Here is a 7,644-nt window from a genome sequence, read left to right as displayed (position 1 = left end):
CTTACTGTTTGGTATACCTAATGTACTACCAAAATGATAACAATGAATATTAATACAACATTTCATTCTCTTGGCTACACTGATAAATACTTCAGGGAAGAGAACTTCAGGTTGTCTCACTTGGTGTTGTGCTTCTGTAGAAAGATATGGACTTTCAGTGCAGCTACGTGCAACCTACTGTGCTATAACCATGATGCAATCCTTCCCATTCCTTTCCTAGTCCTTGAAATATGCTAAAGACTTCTACAGCGCGTGTACACTTTATTTCATTTTTAGGGTAATCAGTTCTTGTAAAATGCTAAAGATTTTTACAGTGCATGTGCACTTTATTTCATTTGTTAATAAGATCAGTTGTCCTAAAAATGCTAAAGACTTTTACAGTGCGTGTGCACTTTATGTCATTTGTTAATATATTTTGTATTCAGTGCATGTGCACTTTATTTCACTTCATGATATGTTGTAAATATGCTAAAGACTTTTATAGTGCGTGTGCACTTTATTTTATTTTTAGGATAACCAGTTCTTGTAAAATGCTAAAGATTTTTATAGTGCGTGTGCACTTTGCACTTTATGTCATTTGTTAATATATTTTGTACTCAGTGCATGTGTACTTTATTTCACTTCATGATATTTTACGTAAAAATGCTAAAGACTTATACGGTGCGTGTGCACTTTGTCATTTGTTAATATCTTTTGTACTCATTGCGTATACATTTTGTCATTTCTTGATATGTTCTGTACTCAGTGCATGTACACTCTATTTCATTTCATGCTCTGCACTTATATATATGTATATACTCTGTGACTGTAGACTTAGTAACTAAATAGATGTTAGAAAAATTTGTTGCTCATGGCAAGTCCAATTGACTCACCATCGCTGCCAAATTTTTGCTCCCCCCAGTGGAGAGTTATGTAAGAGGTCCGAGCAGATGTAATTTCGATGTGTTGCTCACGCGCTGCCTGCGATATGTAAGGTATAAGAGAGTCTCAGACCAGAGAGCAGTGTTGACTGCAGTAGGAACTGTGTACCTGTAGCAGTTGTTGCTAGCGAGCAGTCTAGTCTAGTCTGGTGTATCGTGTTGGCTGGGCCGGTCGTGGTGCAGCGATGCCGGAGCCTGCGCATTATTGTATAAGGTAAAAAGCAGCCTCGCACATATGTAGCATTGTTATCTCAAGTCTATGTAAATGTTTTAAAAATTTCCTAATAATAATCATTCTCATAAAAAAATAACTTTTAACAACCATTCATTTCAACCTAAAGATGTTACTAATTTCTCTAATCCATGATCATCCCAATTATTGCAAAAGAAAAATCAGTTGTTTCCTTTCATAAATGACAAATCTATCGGCCAGCATTGCACAGGGCTGTGCCAAAAAAATTTATTCTAAGAGCAGATATATATGCGTTATCTGGCGACTTCATTGAGGTAAGAATTTTTCTTTTTTTTTTTTTTTTTAGTCAGAATGATCTTTCAGGGCCATTATGCAGCCCTGCTGACGTCCAAAATTTACCAGGTTAAATTCACAGTCAATTACTGAAAAGTTATAAGTGAGCGACAATTTAATTGAGAGGTTAGTTACATTGTATTATTACCAGGTTACTGAATTTACTTTTTGTTGGCACGTTACACTGAATGTGAACGACATAATTATAATTTTTACTGTTGAGAAGTTTAGGAATTTTTCTATTTTGAAGTTACACTAAATGTGAAGGAATTTTGTGGGGAGGTTACATGCTCCTTCATGATACTGACAAGACGGAGAATGAGTTAATAATTAAATCACTAAAGACCAAGAACTCTCATGGATATGACGGGGTATGTAGTAGAATACTGAAGTATTGTTCTATGTATGTTAGCCCAGTACTTAGCCATATCTGTAACTTTTCCTTTAGCAGTGGTCGGTTTCCTGACCAATGAAAGTACTCGGTAGTGAAGCCACTTTATAAAAAGGGAGACATTGATAATGTTGACAATTTTTGACCTATTTCTATGCCATCGGTGTTTGCTAAAGTTATCGAGAAGGCTGTATATACAAGGTTACTGGAGCATCTAAATTCACATAGTTTGCTGTCAAATGTTCAGTTCGGTTTTAGAAATGGTTTAACAACTGAAAATGCTATATTCTCTTTTCTCTGTGAGGTTTTGGACGGATTAAATAAAAGGTTGTGAACGCTAGGTGTTTTCTTTGATTTAACGAAGGCTTTTGACTGTGTTGACCACAAAATATTACTGCAGAAGTTGGACCATTATGGAGTAAGGGGAGTAGCTTACAATTGGTTCGCCTCCTACTTTCAGGACAGAAAGCAGAAGGTAATTTTCCGCAATATTGAGAGTGGTAGTGATGTTGTGTCCCAATGGGGCACTGTTAAGTGGGGCATTCCCCAGGGTCGGTGCTGGGGCCACTGCTGTTTCTTATTTATATAAATGATATGCCTTCTAGTGTTACAGGTGATTCAAAAATATTTCTGTTTGCTGATGACACCAGCTTGGTAGTGAAGGATCTTGTGTGTAATATTGAAACAGTATCAAATAATGTATTTCATGAAATACGTTCGTGGCTTGTGGAAAATAATTTGATGCTAAATCACAGTAAACCTCAGTTTTTACAGATTCTAACTCACAATTCAACAAGAACCGATATTTGGATCAGACAAAATGGGCATATTTTAAGCGAGACGGAACAGTTCAAATTCCTAGGCTGTTGTGGAAAGCCCATGTCCAGGATCTTGTTCAGAAACTAAATGCTGCTTTATTTACCATTAGAACAGTATCTGAAATAAGTGACACTTCCATACGAAAAGTAGTCTACTTCGCATATTTTCATACGCTTATGTCGTATGGTATTATTTTTTGGGGTAATTCTTCTGATTCAAAAAAGGTATTTTTGGCTCAAAAACGGGCTATTCGAGCTATATGTGGTGTAAGTTCGAGAACCTCTTGTCGACTCCTATTCAATAGTCTGGGAATCCTGACATTGCCCTCGCAGTATATATTTTCTTTAATGTCCTACGTTGTTAGCAATATTAGCCCATTCCCAAGAGTTAGCAGTTTTCACTCAGTTAATACTAGGAAGAAATCCCATCCGCATGTGGATTGCACTTCCTTGACTCTTGTGCAGAAAGGAGTGCAGTATTCTGCTGCATCCATTTTCAATAAGCTACCACAAGAACTCAAAAATATTAGCAGTAGCCCAAACTCTTTTAAGTCTAAACTGAAGAGTTTCCTCATGGCTCACTCCTTCTATTCTGTCGAGGAGCTCCTGGAAGAGCTAAAAAATTAAGCAAATTCCAGTGTTACATTGTTGATTTTCTTTATTTAAACTTACGACTTGTCACCTGAATATGTTTTTTTATATTTCATTTTATCTGTTTCTAATATCGTGCTATAATTTCATGTATTGACTCGTTCCATGACCATGGAGATTTCTCCTTAATTTGGTCCCACACAACAATAAATAAATAAATGTTTTAAACACCTTCTCGCTTTCCACTGTTGAAGAGCAATTCGGGGATGGCGATTGCATCTTTCAACACGATCGAGCACCTGTTCATAATGCACGGTCTGTGGAGGAGCGGTTACACGACAGTAACTTCTCTGTAATGGTCTGGCCTGCACAGAGTCCTGACCTGAATCCTATAGAACATCTTTGGGATGTTTTGGAAAGCCGACTTCGTACCAGGCCTCACCGACCGACATCGATACCTCTCCTCAGTGCTGCACTCCATGAAGAATGGGCTGCAATCCGCAAGAAACCTTCCAGCACCTGTTTGAACGTATGATTGCGAGAGTTGAAACTGTCATCAGGGCTAAGGGTGGGCCAACACCATACTGAAATCCAGCGTCACCGACGGAGGGTGCCACGAGCTTGTAAGTTATTTTGCCGGCCGCGGTGGTCTCGCGGTTCTAGGCGCGCAGTCCGGAACCGTGCGACTGCTACGGTCGCGGGTTCGAATCCTGCCTCGGGCATGGATGTGTGTGATGTCCTTAGGTTAGTTAGGTTTAAGTAGTTCTAAGTTCTAGGGGACTGATAACCACAGCAGTTGAGTCCCATAGTGCTCAGAGCCATTTGAACCATTTGTTTTGTAAGTTATTTTCAGCCAGGTGTCCGGATACTTTTGATGACATATTGTATGTGTGTCATTTCGGGTAAGGAGATTGCCATTTTGGCTATTTAAACTTTTTATCGAGAGTTATCTATTATAACTGAAGATACCATCAGATGTCTACACTGATTTGTATTACGGTGTCCACGTAATTATTCTTGGATAGGATTGGTACCTGCTTTCTCCTTTCAGGAAAAAATTTTGTGAGGCGATAGAGAGTTGACGATTTTAATTGTACTATTCCTACTACTTCTTTCGAAATTTTTATCCACGCCAAACATTACTTGCATAATGAAGCGAGAATTGCACTATGCTTCACTACATGCTGGCCATTTAGTGTAAAGTTCAAGGGAAGTTCATTTAAATGCACTTCAAAATAATATTCTTTACTTTTTTCATTGCAGAAGTGTACGTATCTAATTGACAGCTAACTGAACTCCTTGTAAACTCTTCATTAACCTTTTTCTCTAGTTCAGAGATAGCTCGGCTAGATGTTCCTACAAGTGCATCAGCTATTCGAAAGTGTCCTGATTCTATCTTACCTCAACAACATCAATGGATAAACGCACGATCGCTTCGGGTAAATGGTAATGAGCTTCTGTCAAATCAGTCCATTATGCAAAGTTGTTATTTTTTCAGTTAAATCTTGGTTTGTCTATATTATGTTCTGCTTCTGTGACATTACTTCGTGATTCTCAGTAATTACGCTCAAATGAATGACAACTGCTGCTGAAGTTCCGCCGATCTAGTCGATCCTACATAACAGTTCTGCTAAGGAATCAGTATTTGGGTTGCCTTGAGCAGCAGGCTCAATGTTTTTCACATTTTGCTCAATATTACTTTCATCATTATTCCCCATTGGGACTTGGTGTTACGACTTTATCAAAACCCACAAGATCGCAAAAAATGATGACCTCCTCCTATAGCAGTTAAAAGAATAATATCAGTCCACAAATACAGTTACATTAGTTAAAGATTACAGCAATTAAACTGAAATCTCGTAATTGAGAAAAAACAATTAGGCACTGCTTATCTATGTGCTGCGTTAATAGCGCAATTTCTTGCTATAGAAAAGTTATAAATACGGAGAAACTAAACAAGTATGGGAGTTTCTCATTCTACATCGAATTCTGAATATCTTAAATACCTCTCGTACAGGCGAAGTTTGAAAGGAAACAAGCAAAATGTACTTTTTTTTTTTTTTGGTCATCAGTCTACTGACTTGTTTGATGTGGCCCGCCACGAATTCCTTTCCTGTGCTAACCTCTTCATCTCAGAGTAGCACTTGCAACCTACGTCCTCAATTATTTGCTTGACGTATTCCAATCTCTGTCTTCCTCTACAGTTTTTGCCCTCTACACCTCCCTCTGGTACCATGGAAGTCATTCCCTCATGTCTTAGCAGATGTCCTATCATCCTGTCCCTTCTCCTTATCAGTGTTTTCTACATATTCCTTTCCTCTCCGATTCTGCATAGAACCTCCTCATTCCTTACCTTATCAGTCCACCAAATTTTCAACATTCGTCTATAGCACCACATCTCAAATGCTTCGATTCATACAATGCTGTACTCCAGACGTACATCCTCAGAAATTTCTTCCTCAAATTAAGGCCGGTTTTGATATTAGTAGACTTCTCTTGGCCAGAAATGCCTTTTTTGCCATAGCGAGTCTGCTTTTGATGTCCTCCTTGCTCCGTCCGTCATTGGTTATTTTACTGCCTAGGTAGCAGAATTCCTTAACATCATTGACTTCGTGACCATCAATCCTGATGTTAAGTTTCTCGCTGTTCTCATTTCTACTACTTCTCATTACCTTCGTCTTTCTCCGATTTACTCTCAAACCATACTGTGTACTCATTAGACTGTTCATTCCGTTCAGGAGATCATTTAATTCTTCACTCAGGATAGCAATGTCATCAGCGAATCGTATCATTGATATCCTTTCACCTTGTATTTTAATTCCACTCCTGAACCTTTCTTTTATTTCCATCATTGCTTCCTCGATGTACAGATTGAAGAGTAGGGGCGAAAGGCTACAGCCTTGTCTTACACCCTTCTTAATACGAGCACTTCGTTCTTGATCGTACACTCTTATTATTCCCTCTTGGTTGTTGTACATATTTTATATGACCCGTCTCTCCCTATAGCTTTCCCCTACTTTTTTCAGAATATCGAACAGTTTGCACCATTTTATATTGTCGAACGCTTTTTCCAGGTCGACAAATCCTATGAAAGTGTCTTGATTTTTCTTTAGCCTTGCTTCCATTATTAGCCGTAACGTCAGAATTGCCTCTCTCGTCCCTTTACTTTTCCTAAAGCCAAACTGATCGTCACCTAGCGCATTCTCAATTTTCTTTTCCATTCTTCTGTATATCATTCTTGCAAGCAGCTTCGTTGCATGAGCTGTTAAGCTGATTGTCCGATAATTCTCGCACTTGTCAGCTCTTGCCGGCATATAATTCAACTGTGTAGCCCTGATTCATCAGTCCACTGCTAGCTTTTTACTTTCCTGCTCCCCCTTCCATTGTACAGGCCATGAAACATAAAACATACAAGACTTGTAATACATTTTACAGGAGAATACAAAGAATAGTTTTACAATAATTATCCTATTAAGTACTTCTTCAAACGTCCTCTCTAGCTCGCCAATAAAGGATATTATTCTGAAGTGCATTTAAATGAACTTTCCTCTAATTGGCTGGTATAAAGCGGAGCGTGGTGCAATGTCCGCTTGATTTTGCAGGCAATGGTTGGCGTGGATGAAAATTTCGGATTAGTTAGTAGGAATAGTATCATTAAAATCAGCAGAGAATGCAGGATCTCTGTGCTGCTACACCATTAACTGACTGTACAAAGGATGCCCAATATATTTATACTGAAAGGAAAAAGCAAGTAATCATTCAGTCTAAGAATAATTCCGTGGACACCGTAGTACTGCTATAAGTTTCACCATAAGCCAGTGTCGATATACATTGGTATCTTCAATTATAGTCCATAAATCTCGATGAAATGTTTGAATAATCCAGATGGCACTCTCCTCTCCCAAGTTTACATCCAAGTTCTACCGTTAACTCGATGCAGAGTCCTCAATATTTCATTACTTCATAAGAAATGGACAACTAACAAAGAAATGACAGTAGAGAGAACAGTACACACTTGCATAAAAGATCACTACCGCACAGACAACAGGAGCTCTTTTTGATCAGTTCTGCATTCTTGTCTCTTGTCAGCTGCCTTCTTAATTTCAGTCTGAGTGCTGCACCTCACCTCTTTGTCCACATGCCTCAGAACCTCACCTTTAGGTCAACCCTAACGATACGTTACTTCCACCATACCTTCAATGAGAAGATTTTTGCTACGACTTGTATGTTAATATGTGCCCAATAATACGGTTTCTCCGATTTATTGTGTTCTCGTTGATCCGCTTAAAGACATCTTCGTTCTTTACTCAATCAGTCCATCTTATCATTAACAGCGTCGCTAAGCACAAACTTTAACGCCCTTTTAACCGTTCCGTGCCTCCACGTGCTTCAGAGAAA

The sequence above is a fragment of the Schistocerca piceifrons genome, chromosome 1 (genome assembly GCF_021461385.2).
Source record: "Schistocerca piceifrons isolate TAMUIC-IGC-003096 chromosome 1, iqSchPice1.1, whole genome shotgun sequence".
Classification (NCBI taxonomy): Eukaryota; Metazoa; Arthropoda; class Insecta; order Orthoptera; family Acrididae; genus Schistocerca; species Schistocerca piceifrons.
Note: the sequence above shows the minus strand (reverse complement) of the source record.